Source organism: Nyctereutes procyonoides, unplaced genomic scaffold (genome assembly GCF_905146905.1).
Source record: "Nyctereutes procyonoides isolate TBG_1078 unplaced genomic scaffold, NYPRO_anot_genome, whole genome shotgun sequence".
Taxonomy (NCBI): Eukaryota; Metazoa; Chordata; class Mammalia; order Carnivora; family Canidae; genus Nyctereutes; species Nyctereutes procyonoides.
In genome coordinates, this window is record NW_026575046.1 from 16435018 (window position 1) to 16450492 (window position 15475).

Below are 15475 nucleotides of genomic sequence, written 5' to 3' on the forward strand. Positions count from 1 at the left end.
CATTAAAAAGAAAAAGCAAAAAGCAAAAAAAAGGCAAAAAAAAAAAAAAAAAAAAAGAAAAAAAAAGCACCGTCGCCGTCGCCGTCGCCTCGCGGGCGTCCTCTCCCCCGGCCGCCCCGAGCTCGGCTCCCTAAGCGAATGGCCACCAGCCGGGGCAGCGAGCCTGGCCTGCGAGGCGGCACGCGCGCCTCCTCCTCTTCCTCCTCCTCCTCAGCACTCGGGCCCCGCTCCGGTCGGCCTCCGGGAAAATAGAGACCGGGGAGAGCCGGCCCGCCCGCCCGCCCGCGCGCCCGCGCGCCTCAGCGAACGCGCCGCCCCGCAGGCTCCACGCTACGCGGCAGCATCTCCGCAGTCGCCCTGAGGAGGAGACGGGCGCCCAGGACAGCCCCGGGCGCGGGGCGGTGCGGCGCGGCCGAGGACGCGAGCCCAAGTGGCGGCAGCAGCGGCGGCGGCGGCGGCGGCGGCGGCGGCGGCGGCGGGCGGCGGCGGCAGCGGCGGTGGCGGAAGTGGAGTGGGGAAGAGGGGGTGGTTGTTAGTGTTTGGCGCCGGCGGAGGGAGTCATTCCTGCAGCTGCACTTCCGGTCGGCATTTTGTTCTGAGAGGGAGAGACGGAACGAGAGAGAGACACACACAGGGCTCCTTCCCCCCCCGCCCTCCCCCCCCTCCCTCCGTCGGTACCGACTCACCCGACACCACCAAGCCGCAGGGAGGGACGCCCCCGCCGACAGGAGGATTGGTTCCCGGGCCGGCGGCGATGCCCCCCCGGTAGCTCGGGCCCCCGGTCGGGTGTTTGTGAGTGTTTCTATGTGGGAGAAGGAGGAGGAGGAGGAAGAAGAAGCAGCGATTTGTCTTCTCGGCTGGTCTCCCCCCGGCTCTACATGTTCCCCGCACTGAGGAGACGGAAGAGGAGCCGTAGCCACCCCCCCTCCCGGCCCGGATTATAGTCTCTCGCCACAGCGGCCTCGGCCTCCCCTTGGATTCAGACGCCGATTCGCCCAGGTAAATTCCTGCTCTTTATTTCGGCGGCGGCGGCGGCGGCGGCGGCGGCGGCGGCGGCGGCGGCGCCAGGTCCTCAGCGTCTCTCCTCCTCGCTCCCCTCCCCGCCGTTTCCTTAGCGGCCCCAGGTCTCCTCCGCGGGCGAGTCTAGAGTTCGCTCCTCTCTGGTGGCAGCCGCCCTGGGTGGCGGTGGTTTTGTACTCTCTCCGGCCGGCTCCGGTGGCGCGGACTGGGCTCCTGCCGGGCGGCCGGGGAGGCGTAGGCCCGGCGGAGAGCGCAGGCCGCGGGCCAGCGGAATCTACTTGAGCTCGGGGATTAGGAGAGCTCCGGGCTGAGCGGAGCTGCTGCTGGTCGGTGACAGGCCTCGCCCGGGAGAAGAGCCGTAGCTAGTGAGGAGGCGGAAACAATACAACTCACGGCAAATGTGCCCAGATCGTCCCCATATTTACAACTTTCCTGGTCCGGGAGTGGGGAACGTCCCAGTGAAACAAACAACCCCCCTTCTTCCCCCTGTGACCCCATGAAGGGAGGAAGTAGTTTCAGTTAGTGAGACAAATGTAAATACTCAGACGCGGATCCAGTGGTAATTCTTGCCCTGTGTGAAACTTGTTTGGGCGTTAGAAAGTTAATAAAGACTCGTTTTCTTTTTCTTTCTTTCTTTCTTTATATTTCTTTTTTTTTAAAGAATTAAATCGCCCACATGAATATTGAATGTAGAAAGCCACAGGGTGGTAGACACTGCATATGCCCCCCCCCCCCAACACCACCGCCACCACCACCACCACCAAGAGCTTTTATGTTGTTGTTTGACAGTGTGGGTCGCACATGGACTTTTTTATTCAAAGGCAAGTGTAAAGTACTTGACAGGTTTACCCTGGCACTTTAGGTTTGTGTGCGTTATATAAGGACGATTTTAAACGACTATACGTAAAATACTCAGGTACTTCCTGATCTCAGCGTGGAGATGCATGGAAAGAACCCTGAATGTTCTGAGAATTGTACCGAGGTACAGGTAAAAACCAATTTTCTTTAAAAGCGCAGAAATTAAAGTTAGGCTTCAAATCCCAGGGAGGCTAAAAAAAAAAAAAAATGTAGAAGGTGCCATCCTTTCATGTCAGGGCAGATCTTCGTGAGGTCCCAGGATTGTCATTGGCTGTTTGTGCCCATGATGTTTGACTGTGTAATGAGAGAGGTGTCATTTTAATAGGTCAAATGTATCTGTAAATGCTAGAGAAAAATATCAGTTCTGCCTTAACAAATTCCAGTTCACGAGTAAGTTAAGTGTTCACAGCTTGTTTATTGAGGCGTTGGTAAGGTAGGTTAGTATAAGGGGAAAACGATCAATGTAAAAGTCCTCAGCCATACAAATTGCATAGAAAAAAAGAAATGTACCTAGCATTAGACTCTTTGGATACTTTGTCTCACATTAACTGAGGGAAAACTTTCACTGGTTAGAATGAAGCAACACTGATCAACAAAGTCCCTTGTTTTACTAATGGGTGTTGTTACATTGGTTCGGATTTTTGGTGTCTCATTAAATTATTATTGTCATTGTAGAATAAGTAACTTTCCTGAAGGTTATTTTTGAGTTTAGCCCTCTGCTTAAAATAAATTGTTCCACATTTCTGGCAAACGTATGGATAAATGTTAAAAAGAGTGAAGTTAATATAGCTGTCACGTACTAGGCATGTTTTTAATGCTATAAATCCGTGTAGTAGTCAGTAGCGTGTCCGTGATTTGTATTGGTCAGGGAGCAGTTTGAATTTTAAAAAGCCTGAAGCTCCTGCTGAGCCCCAATCCCGGCCTCCCTCCCTCCCACTAATCTCCCATTCCTGTCTTTGTGCTGCCTGCTCCTGTTAGACACTGTTTGCTACAGGGCCTCAGGCCTACACCGGGTGGGGGGCAGGCGAATGGGGTCTTGCTGGGGGGAGGGAATACAGAAGGGAGGAACACTTCACATCTGAAGCTGAGGGTTTGGAACTTTGGGGGAGCGGCCGGTAAGGGTTTCAATATAAATGTTCTAAAGGCCCTTAAATGAACCTGTGATGCCTTTACAACTTTTATTTAAAAAAAACACGGAGACGTATGTCAAAGGATGAACATATTTCTACTAAAGGTAATGGAAAAGAGGAGTTCTGCTTGCTTAGTTTTCATCAACAGAAACAACTTATTTTTAGTGCTTTATAGTTAAAGGGAGCTTTCTTACACAGATGTTTGAATCAGTGTGTTAGATATCTGTTTATGTGAATGATTTTTTTTTTTCTTGTGACTTTGGAATTAAAGTGAATTAGTTCTTACCAGATCTTATTTTCCTAATTCTACATATTTAGTGTTCTGTAAGTAGTACAGGTCATGTGATAGCTTTCATTAAGATAGCATAAAACATTTAAAATAAAGTAAACTGAAAATATGTGTTTTTGTTTTTTGTTTTTTGTTTTGTTTTTTTTTTGGTCCAAACCAATTATATGGGTTATTTTTAAAGGAGGAAACATTGTAAAGCTCAAACAAAACCTAAACTTGAACTTTAAAATTTTGACAACTTAGTTGGAAGGAATACTTTGTATTTCCCTAGAGATTATGAATACTCTGTTCTACCTCCCCTGTACTGGTTGTATGGATAGTCACCAAGTGGCTATTTTTGCATTTCTACTATTATTATTATTTTAATTTAGTGAAAGAAGACCCTATGAGTGTTCAAGTCATCTTTTAATGTTAGTTATATTATTGGAGAAATAATTCCTAGCATTATTCAACAGTGTGTTTATTGTTTTTCTTGAGTCTGCTGTTACCAATAACTTATAATAATTACTTGAAAAGAAAGCAGTTCTAAAGTAGTGAAAGTCTAGTAAATCAAATTAAAATTGAGTATTAAATACTTAGTTATTTTTAGTGTTTGGAGAAGAGTGTATAGAATGCTGTTTCTTGAAACCGTTTGACAATTTGTTTACGAAGTTACTGGAAAGCATTTTGAACCTGTGCTAGGGATCATTATAATACTGCCCCCTTTAAGAAGAAAAAAGTTATATTTGAAGAAAGAAAGATTGTCTACTTCAGATTGTCTTTGGGGATGAAAAGTGAAACTTTTTAGTATGGTAGTAAACCAGGTTTGGGTTTTTTCCATAGCAATCACTATTAAATTTCAGAAATTTGACTGTGAGCAAAGCTATACCAATTCAAATATGAAATATTTATTTGGAAGCCTGACTACCCCCACCTCAAACATGTATTTTCTAAGACTTCCTATATTGATTTGATATTCAATTTTTTTGGTACTGATCCATCATCAGATTGCCATAGAAACATTTGAAATCACCTATTTTATATTTTGGCATTCTTTATATTGATGTAAAATTTAATAATACAAGAATAAATAAAAACTAAAGAATTTGAGGTTTATATGATTCCATTTAATTTTCTCCACCTCGCAGTTTATTAGGAAACGGATAGTTTGTGAGTAATTCTGGAATTTTAAAATATGATTTTAGGTTTATATGAAGTGATTGGGAAGACTGAGGTAAATAAAAATTCCTTTTGGAAAAATGTAACTTCAGTGTTGTCGATCACATTTATTTGCTATAAAATGAATAGGAAATTAATGACTGGGAACTGTAAAAAAAAAAAAAAACAACCTAGTAATGAACTCTTTAGTTGAAGATATTTATTTTAATATCTTGAACATATTAGGTTGGCTTTGGTGGTAATTTATGGTACTATATAGCCGCCTTTAAAAATCATTTCAAAATATACTTTTTAAGCAAAGTTTCTATTTTTAGTAGTTGTCATTTATAATTATTCTTTGAATTTTTAAAAGGATTCTTTTTCAAGGTGACCTGAGTTCATTTTTAAATGTTCCCATTTCCCTGTGAGAGAAGTGACTGGCATGATTTCTATTTTTTGATGAAAAACTTGATACTCAGAGGCCATATTAATTTGTATAGATTCATGTTTTCGGTGAGAATAAGGGATTCTCTTGTTTTTACTAGTGTTTTATTAGACTATGTTGTTTTAAGAAAAGTGTGAGCTCTGGTCCTGAAGCTAGGTATTGCTGTTGCTCAATGCCAACACTGATACCTTATGTGACTTTTTTCAATTACCTGGGTCCAAGGTGCTTTTTCCTCTTCTTTTAGGGAGATATAATACCTGTCTCTTGATAGTATTTTCCTGATATGAAAATAGTACTTTTGCATTAGAAATCCTGACCTTGTGTGTATGTTTGGTGTTTGAATGACTGAATTTATTTACATTATGTTCCTCTTAAAGAATGTAAGTCACTTAACCATATTTATAGTAAATATATAGTGACTCCTGAAAGTGTTTTTATAAAGTGGAATTTTAGTGTTTCTAGATGATTTAAAGGCAGTTTTAAAAATACCATGACTCTTTATTTAAGGTCATCATTATCATTTTAAAAAGTATTTTGTTTGCTCAAAAATTTTTTCCCAAGTAATAAAAATTATTTTAGATATTTGTCTTATTATTTTGTTCAGTGTAAATCTAGGGTCAGTTTTGATGAATTGAGTTTTGTCAGAATGCATTGTTTTAAGGCATATTTCTTTCTAATTCCAAAGTGATACTGTTAAAAGACATTATTTCTTAATATAGCATTGCTAGCTAGGTAAGATTATAAGGACTTAACATGTGCCAGGAATTGTGTTAAGTATGTCACCATAATACTATCTCACTTAACATAAGAAACTCAGGAAATAGAAACAGTTATCCACAATTTAAACATGAAGAAACAGAAACTGGAAGAGTTAGAAAATTGCCCATCGTCTTATAATTAGTAAATGATCAGTCTGGTTTATATTTTTTCTTAAGGATTTAGGATTGCACATTTCTAGTTTTAACAAAATCGTCATATTGTTTGGTTGCTCAGTTAACTCAATAATACTTAAAAGTCTTGTAGTTAAGGAACTTGTGTACTTTAGGCAAAGAACTAAAATAGAATTCAGACTGTATATCCTATATATAATGTTTTTGAAATCAGCAAATCTTTGCTATCTTATATTTTAGTGTATGTTAAGCAGTCTGTAATTTTTACTTTTGTTTATTGAGTTGAAATTGTCAAAGCATCTATTTCTAGAAAGGGAAAATTCAGCTTTAGAGAGTGATTTCATTCATACATATGTATATGACCAATTGTAATATAGTAGATGAATCTATAAATTAGTATGACTGGTAATTTTTTAAAATTCTATTGTTTATATAGCCAAAGACTGTTAGTCCTTTCAAAGTCACCAACTTGGGAAGTTGTGTGCTTATTCTAGAGCTTTGCCATGTAATCTTATGGAGGGAGATTCCTTTAGTGAATACTTTTAGAGTTTTTGAGATGGTCTTTTTTTTTCTTTTTTCTTTTTTGTCCTTGATGGCAAATCTTTATCTTCAGGGGTGAATTTGAGTTGTAGAGACAGTAAAAAAACAACTTAGAACTTAGTTTCGGAGGACTGAGATTTAATAAGATCTTTTTTGTGTCAGACACTGTATTGAGTGGTTTATATTTGTAATATGTAATATTATTGAGTTATTTCCATCTACCATGAATCTGCATATAAAATGAGTCTGGTTGTGTGTATTATTCTAAGATACTTGAGAAAACTAAGGTATAGAATGTTTGAATGACTAGCCTAGGGTCCCGTAGCCAACAAATGGAAGAAAGTAGAGGAAAGACTCCAAAATTGATGCCTTACCTATAACCTTAACCACTACACTGTATATCATGTTTTGAACCTCTTAGCTACCCAGTGAGGTTAGTGATGTATTCTTGTTTTACAGACCAGGAAATTGATGCTCATCGTATAAAGAACCTTGTCCAGGGTGGCAAATCTAGCAAGTGTTAGAGGTAGGATTCCAACCCGATATGGCTAATTCTAAAACATCTTCCATTCTATCACCCTGCCTCTTCAAGATTTATAATACATTCTTTGATGAAAAGGGTAGGCTTGGTTATAAAGCAGTGAAACTTTTTATGTCTTATGAAGAGGAATTCTAAAATGTTTTGGTTAGTTACTTATAGATGATTGATTATTTGAATAGTCTTTTCTGTAAAATACCTTGTTAGTTTACACCTCATCTATTACACAGAATGTATCCACAAATATGCATTTAAGTACGATATGCATGCTGTATTTATGGAAATTGGCAAAATATGGAAAGGGCACTTTATAATTTTGTGATTCACTTATTTCTTATAAAAATGTCAGGTGTTAAAAAATATTCCAAAGACCGCATTAAACTTCCAACATAGTTTATGTAGGTAAATTGTTTTGCCATCTTACATGTGTGTAACATCAGTTAATGTGAACACACCAAACTTCTAAAGTGTTCTTTTGCATATATTTGCCTTTTGGCAGAAAGGAAAAACATTTTCAGTATGCAGAAACATGGAATTAGCATTAATTAATTTATTAAAATAGTTTTTTACACTTTTACCTCTCCCAAGAAATTTAGAAGCTATGACATAATTTGAAATACTCAGTTCCTTTTTGTTGTAGTTATTTGGATCATTTGTACTTCTCAGTCCTTTGGTCTTATGCTGATGAAATGTATACTTGTTAAAAAAACAGTACTGCTATTAAAACAAGTTATTGATTCTAGGTATCCTAAAAACTTACAGTGTTTGAAACTAATGCATTATTTAAATTTAAAATATAGTTTACTGTAAAAATACTAATCTTTAAGATTTTATATTTGACTCTTTAATTTGTGAAACAAAAATGTCCTTGAAATTAATCTTAATAAGGAAGATATATCACTGACTTTTCTGAACATTTCTACTTGGCAGCCTTTTCAGGAATTTTAAACAGGTTTTTAGTTGTCTTTATTTGATAGGATTGTGGCTTGCCAATTTCCATCTAAAGAAATTGATCATATGAATTAGGCTCCATGTAATTTAGTTTTTTCTTGGTAATGACCAAGTTGAAATTTTATATGAGTGTAAATTGGGTATAACTCCCCCTCATCTTTTTAAATACCATTCTTAAAAAATTGATACACATGGTTTTTTTCCCCTCAGTTTCTGCCTCTGTCTCAGAAAATTCTAAAGTTGAAAGTTAAAATGTAATGCCCTAAAAGCTACTGTTATCATTCTTTCTCCTTTAAGAAAAGAATTAAGAACCTAGTATGTCGTAACCTACCTTCAGGTTATCTTGAAAGACATACATGACATATACTTTTAATTTAACTCTATTAATTTTTTTACTCTTTTGTCATGTGTTTGTTCCTTTCTCTGTCAATATCCTAAGCAAAAAGTTTTTATAGCATAGTGAATACAGGTGGTGGTGTTAATGTGAATGGTTCTGTAATGTATTATTTTCCTTGATGAAATCTTGAACAGTTTGAAAGTCCTCAAAATCTGAGATCTTCATAAGTTCAAAATGCTAGTGAGAAAGTATTGATATTAACTGTAAAAACATATATTTGTATAGCAATCCTGCTTTCTTCTGTAGACAATGTGTTACTTCTCAAAATGTCCATTCACAGACCAGAAATTTCTTTTAAGGAGAAAGAGAAAGCATGGCCTTTTTTGTGAGTTTCCATGTCATAACATTTATCAGTTTATTACTTGTATTTCTTTGATAAAATAATGTGTTCCAGTGTCTGTAAGCCATACTGAATACCAGCTGAGAGCAAGAAGACATATTATTTTCATCTCTATGTCTGTAATACCATTACAGTGCTTTTCCTGTTTTGCAAGTATTCAATACATTTTTGTTGAAATGATTGATTAAAATTGAGCTATATGATATTTCCTAAAGAAACATTTCTAAATCTAAAATTAATGAGTGGCAAGTGTATGTTTGTGCTAATTTAGAAGTGTATATATATATATATATATATATATATATATATATATAAAATCTTAAGGCTTCTTGCTTCTTAAGACCGTTTTATTTACATACATCCTTAACAATGCACACATAACAACTTGTGTGTAAAATTAAATCAAAAAGAAAAACTCAAAATAGTTCCTTTTTTAGTTGTTAGTAAGGATTGTAAAGTATAGGAAGGAGTTTTTGTCTTGGTCCCTTGAGCAATAGAATTGGGAGTAAGATACCGAGGAAGAGTGTCCAAATAACTTTATTTTAAGCTCAAGATTGATTATAGTTTTAATTTTCTTTGCTAATTTATGTATTGTGTATGATAACAATGTGGATAAGTTAGCTGTAATGAGAAATACAGTACATTAAAAATGCTATTCACGTAAGATAGATATGACTGAAATTTTTTTTTTTAATTTAAAGCTTATTGTGCAATTTACACAGTAAAATTTCACTTTTTAGGTCTACAATTTGATGAGTTTTAAAAAATGTGTTCAGTCTTGAAACCTCCACCACAATCAAAACATAGAATGTTTTCATCACCCCAAAAAGTTGCCTTATATCCTTTTGTAACCAGTGTCCTACCCCTGTTCCAGCCCCTGACGACCACATATTATATCTGTCCTTATAGTTCTGTCTTTCCTAAAATGTCATACAAATGGAATCATACAATATGTAGACTTCTGTGATAGGTTTCTTTTGCTTAGGATAAGGCTCTAGAGATTCACCCACATTCTTTTATGTATTAGTAGTTTTTTGGTGACTGCATTTTGAAATTGAATTAGAATACCCTTTAACTGTAGTACTACTGTCAAAAAAGACTGAATAACTTGAGGTATTTCTCTCAGATCTTGAAGCTGCTTTATTTTTGGACATAATGTTACTTGCTCATTTTTACCCTTTCCCTCCAAAAAATTTGTAATTGACATTACTGGTAAGTGGCATTTATTTATATTAGTTAATTCTTTTCAAGTTAGATACTCCATCAACCAGGTAAAATAAACATTGCTCTCTCTTTCATCAAAATTAAAATAGGTAGCATCACATATTTTGAACATCTAGCACATAGAAACTAGAATACAAAATGAGGAAGGGTACAGTAATAATTCACCAAAAATTGAGTTCATGTTTTATTTTAATGTTTGTTGTTTATATTAAATATAGAGCATCAGTTATAGTGAAGAACAGTCAGTGCCTCTCTTTTAATGCTTAGAGTAGCAGTGCTGTTTACCGAAAAGGTGGGGCAGATAATGAGTAAATTTATTTGACCACCTGTTTTGTTTTTTCACCATTCCCTTTTGGAAACACCTTTCTCCCTTGGTTTCAGGGCTGCTTTTTACTTCCTCTGTGAACTGACCTTTTACTTCCTCTGTGAACTGACCTTTCATTTGTAGACTCTTGCTAGTTCTTCCTCCCCTGCCCACCCCAAAAATATTGGTATTCCTAAGGTGGTTCTTAAGCCTTCATTCTATTCTGCCTTCCTGTTGATCTCACCTATTCATTCAACTTTTTACATGCTTGCTACCTGTATGGGATGACTTACAAATCTTTCCAGAATAATGTATTTCTCTTTGAGACAGATCCATCTGTCTACCAGGCACTCCATAAATACTGTAAATTCAAAAGTATATAAATATGAACTCTTCCCTCAATTGTTCATTCTTACCACTCTTTCCTCAAAAAAGAAAGAAATCTGTTCTTAAAACTATATGAAGTAGGTGATTGTTTCCACCATCACCTCAGCTCCCTAAACTGGAAGGTTGGTGATCATGCTTGACCCTTCTCCTTTACCACACCTTCAACCCAGTTGTTTACCCAGTAACACCTCTGAATATCACTTGAATCCATCCCTCTTCTACTGTTTTTGATCTGTAAAGTGGGCGTGTATATACAGCTTGTCAGTTGGAATAACTTATAGCATTCTAAGAAGACTTAGAAGCAATTGTGAAAGATGTGTTTAGTGTTAGGATATTTTTTGTATGCTTGGGCTTTAGTATTTAAGATATATACGGGGTGCCTGGCTGGCTCAGTTGGAAGAGTATGTGACTTGAGCCCCACTTTGGGTATAGAGATTATTAAAAAAAACTTTTTAAGAAAATTAAGATGTAATCTTTATTAATATCCATGCTTTATAGCCTAAATGAGACTTTTCTATACACATTTCCACTAAATCTAAAATCTAGGTCCTTTAGACCTAGATTTGCAACAAACGAGAATAGTTGCCTTTATCCTTCCATACTTTACTTTTAGAGTACTGTAATTCATAAATGTATATATTCACTTCAATACTATGTTCATGTGTTAAGGAGCAGAGTCTGAATTGAAAGGAAACTAGGAATGTAGGAGGAAAGGGTAAAAAGGAAGAGCTTTTAAATTAACTTCCCTATACTTTGGAAACAAGTTCACTTGAATAACTCACTTTCATTGCAGATAACAGTAAACTAAAGAAACAAATACAATGGGATATGATACCATTCAGTTGCTAGATGTTCAGACATTTTTAATGGCGGGAGTCAGATATGTATGTTATAACTGTGTTACTCGCTTGTGAAGTTATTGCTGGTGGTTTTGTATAATCTTACAATGTTTCTTCCTTAGAATATGAAGTTATTCCTTTCACTCCCCATTTGAACAAAAGGGTCTGCTTAGAGTAATTGGCTTAAGTATTCCTGAGTATCTTTTGTAAAGGACATATTACAGTGTGATAGTGTCTCGAGAAACAAAGTAAACGTCTTCACTATATCTAGAGTTTATAATTAAAATAATATGTGCTGGGCCACCTGGGTATCTCAGTGGGTTAAGCATCTGCTTTCTGCTCAGGTCATGATCCCAGGGTCCTGGAATCAAGCCCCACAACAGGCCCCCTGCTCAACTGGGAGCCTGCTTCTCCCTCTCCCCCTGCTTGTTTTCTCTCTCTCTCTCCTGCTCTCTGTCAAAGAAATAAATAAAATCTTTAAAAATAAAATAATAGGTGCTATATTTTGTGCTAGAGCTAATTACCATGCTTTTGAGAAAATGGGAGCAATCCAAAGGCAGTTTACAAAGGCTGATGGAGGAACCCTGTCTTTATTGAGTCTCTGGTACCTTGTATGTACAGCACCCACTCAACAAACAATTGTTGAATAAATGATTTTAAATTATATTTCAGTTTGGGGACGTAGGACTAATTGGAGTGACAGAAGATGGGTGGGGCTTGTTAAACATTGAGTAAATTTGACAGGAGAAAGAAAGAAAACACAAAGCCCAGAAAAGGTAGGACAACATTTAAGGCAAAGAACTGATATAATTTAGTTAATTGATTGTATTTGGACAATTAGATTCGCTTAGCTGGATAAGAGAAAAATCTGTATACAAGGTGTTTTGGATTCTTTCTACTCTTTAATTCCTGTTTCAGCTTTGCTTCTGGTTTCAAATATTGCCTCTGTATTTCCATCTTCACTGCTAAGGAACAAATTTTTAGGCTTAAGGCTAAAATGACCTGCAAAATCCAAATATACATAGTCAGAATTGAGAATTTATGGGAAAAGGAGAGAAGTATTACAGTTCTTTAGTCTCTTCCAGTTGTTTAAGGTTTGTAGTACATGTCAAAGTGCCATTACACATCTTCAGTATTCAAGTGAAGGGGCCTAAAAACTAGAATTTAAAATGACAATTTGCAACAAGTTTGTGACTGTCCTAGGATAAAGTTCAGTATCTGACTCTCTAATATGCTGTCTATCTGTTGAGCCATGCTGCCACCTACATGATTTATCATATGATTTTAGTGATTCTGATTGTTTTCAACTAGAAGATAGCCACCAGAATTTTAGTGTTCTTTATAAAGACTTTATAGTTCAGTAATTCTCCATTCTCTTAGTTTTCTTAGAAAGTAAAACTACAGGGATCCCTGGGTGGTGCAGCGGTTTGGCGCCTGCCTATGGCCCAGGGCGCTATCCTGGAGACCCAGGATCGAATCCCACGTCGGACTCCCGGTGCATGGAGCCTGCTTCTCCCTCTGCCTGTGTCTCTGCCTCTCTCTCTCTCTCTCTCTCTGTGACTATCATAAATAAAATAAAAAAAAAAAAAGAAAGTAAAACTACGTACAGTGTTCTAGTACGTTAAGTAAGGCTAAATTGTGGGATTTAGAACTTAGAATCTTTTAAGAACTTCAAAGTTAATGACTTCCCCCCCCCCTTTTTTTTCAATTATAGAAGCAGTGCAGAAAAAACTACATGCTATTTGGAAAATAGGAAAAATATCTATAATCCCATATTTTAGGTCTTTCCTACTAGGTTTTTAATTAAAATACTTATATGAATGTAATTTTGGTTAAGTATGTATTTGTGGTATAAATTATACATACATAATAGTGTTTTCTCTAAAGGTTGTCTCATGAAGATTTTCCTAATTTCCTATGTAGTGTTCATAATTATTTGAAACGTTATCCTGGGGCACCTGGCTGGCTCAGTCAGGCAGGAGACTTGATCTTGGGGTTGTGAGTTCAAGACCCACATGGGGTGTAGATTACTTAAATAATAATTTAAAAAAACTTAAGTTATCTAATATTTTGTCTGAGGATGAACCCTAATTTCCCTAGTCATTCTGTTGGACATTTTATTTGCTCTCACTTTTTTCTGTATAAAAATAAGTCCGTGAAAAAAAAATAAGGCATTGGACTATCTTTATATGTACTGTTCCTTCCCGCCCCTCTTGGGGTTTTATTCACTTAGAGTTGGAATCCGAGAAGTGGAAGTTGGGCCAAAAGTTTGAACATTTTTATGGCTCTTAATAGTATTTCTGGAAATAATAATAATATGTATTTCTGTAATCTGTATTTTCATTCATGTTTTAATTCATTCAGTAAATGTACTTTTTTCCCAATATATGCAAATTCCCTATTGAGATTATCCTTAGCACATTTAACTGTTCCTCTTCTCCACTGTTGTGTGATTTCTTTTCAATATACTTTTGAATTTCTTTTATTTTTTATTTAAAGATCTTTTTATTATTTATTTATGAGAGACAGAAAGAGAGAGAGAGGCGGAGACATAGGCAGAGAGAGAAGCAGGCTCCATGCAGGGAGCCGGATGTGGGGCTTGATCCCCAGCACTCCAGGATCACGCCCTCGGCTGAAGGCAGACACTCAACTGCTGAACCATCCAGGTTGAGATGGCATCCTGTTTTTGAATTTCTTGATGATGAAAATCATAGGCTTTTTCAAACTAGGTGTATCATTTGGAGATATATAGTGAAATTAGCATAAAACCTAATCTAACCTAGCTGCTATCCAGGTGACATTTAGGCCAGTCATTAAGCTCATTTCTTCAATTGTAAACCGAAGGGATTCTCAGGTGGTCTCAGATTTTAGGAGTTTTATGGACAGAGCAAAGATAATGGAAAAAGGGAATTTAGATAAATTAGAGAGTAGTTCCTAGAAACAGAGTGGTAGTTAAAGGATCATCAGTTTTTTATCAGGAAAAAAAAAATGGTAAGGAGCTCTCTAGTTTGGAACATACTAAAAAGAAAAGTAAATTTTTAGGTAGGTCCTAGTACTTTTAATATTTGAGGTATAAAATATCTAGTGTGGTGTGGACGTGGCCACATCTCATACTCATTCTCTTGTTCATCAAACATTGAGCGTTACCTGTGTCTCAGGAACTATAAGATATTAGAGATGATGAAATAAAAGACTTTAGCCTTGCCTTCAAGGATCTTTTTGTTTTTGTTTTTGTTTTGAAAGAGCATGCATGTGGTGGGAAGTGTGGGGGGAGGGGCAAAGGAAGAGGAAGAAAATCTTAAGCAGGCTCCAGGCCCAGTTTGGAGCCTCTCACAGGGCTCAATTTCAAGACCCAGAGATATGGCCTGAGCCAAAATCAAGAAATTAGATGCTTAACCAGCTGAGCCACCCAGGTGTCCTCTAGGATCTTAAAGTCATAGACAGATAAACAAAGATTATATTATAATAATCAAGATTAACAAAGGAGGAACACTGAGGGACTCACCTAATTTAGACTAGAGATGAGGTACAAACTAAGTTTTGAAAGCCATTAATTAGACTTGGGAACCTATGGGGCTGGGGCAACAGTTTGATTTTGGAAACTGCAGATGCCTAGGTTATTGGAACATAGAGCTGGAAAAGGAGCATGCCATAAATATTTGAAGCTACAGAGAAGGTCAAGAGTCGACGTTATGAAGGAACGTATATGCCTTTACAAATTCTGCATTTTGCTTTAAAAGCATTGGGAAACCAAGAAATTATTTAATAATGAAGCATGTTGCATTTGGAAAATACTTTTTTTTTTTTGGCAGCAGTGCAGAGATTAGATAGGCAGAAAAAAAAGGAGGCTAGGGAAGCTATTTAGGAATTGATGAGGTCCTCAGTTAAGACAGTGAGAATGTGGAGGAGGAAACTTACAAAATATGTTAAGGAAATAGCCTGGGTACAGTTTGGTATTTTTATGTAGGTAAATTGGGTAATGGAGAATGAAAAGAGTCCAGGATGACTCTTTGATTCTGAAGTTTCATACTTGTGGGGCTTGGAATGTGGAGGTTCCATTCACTAAAGTCAGGAATATAGGAGGAAAAAGTTTTTAGGAATTGTACAGTGGTGGAATGCCTGGGTGGCTCAGCGTTTGAGCATCTTCAGCTCAAGGTGTGATCCTGGAGTCCTGGGATCGAGTCCC

The 15475-nt window shown here is 37.3% G+C and overlaps 1 protein-coding gene across 3 annotated transcripts in view; it reads left to right on the forward strand.

Moving 5' to 3' along the window:
* Nucleotides 1-653: 653 nt before the first annotated feature.
* NIPBL (NIPBL cohesin loading factor) overlaps nucleotides 654-15475 on the forward strand; it is a 200886-nt gene continuing 186064 nt past the window's right edge. For 2 of the 3 annotated variants that reach the window (XM_055325202.1, XM_055325203.1), the window contains exon 1: nucleotides 654-999. The gene's annotated coding sequence lies outside the window, so the exon portion shown is untranslated. The remainder of the gene's footprint in view (nucleotides 1000-15475) is intronic. The other variant, XM_055325204.1, reaches the window with a different exon arrangement.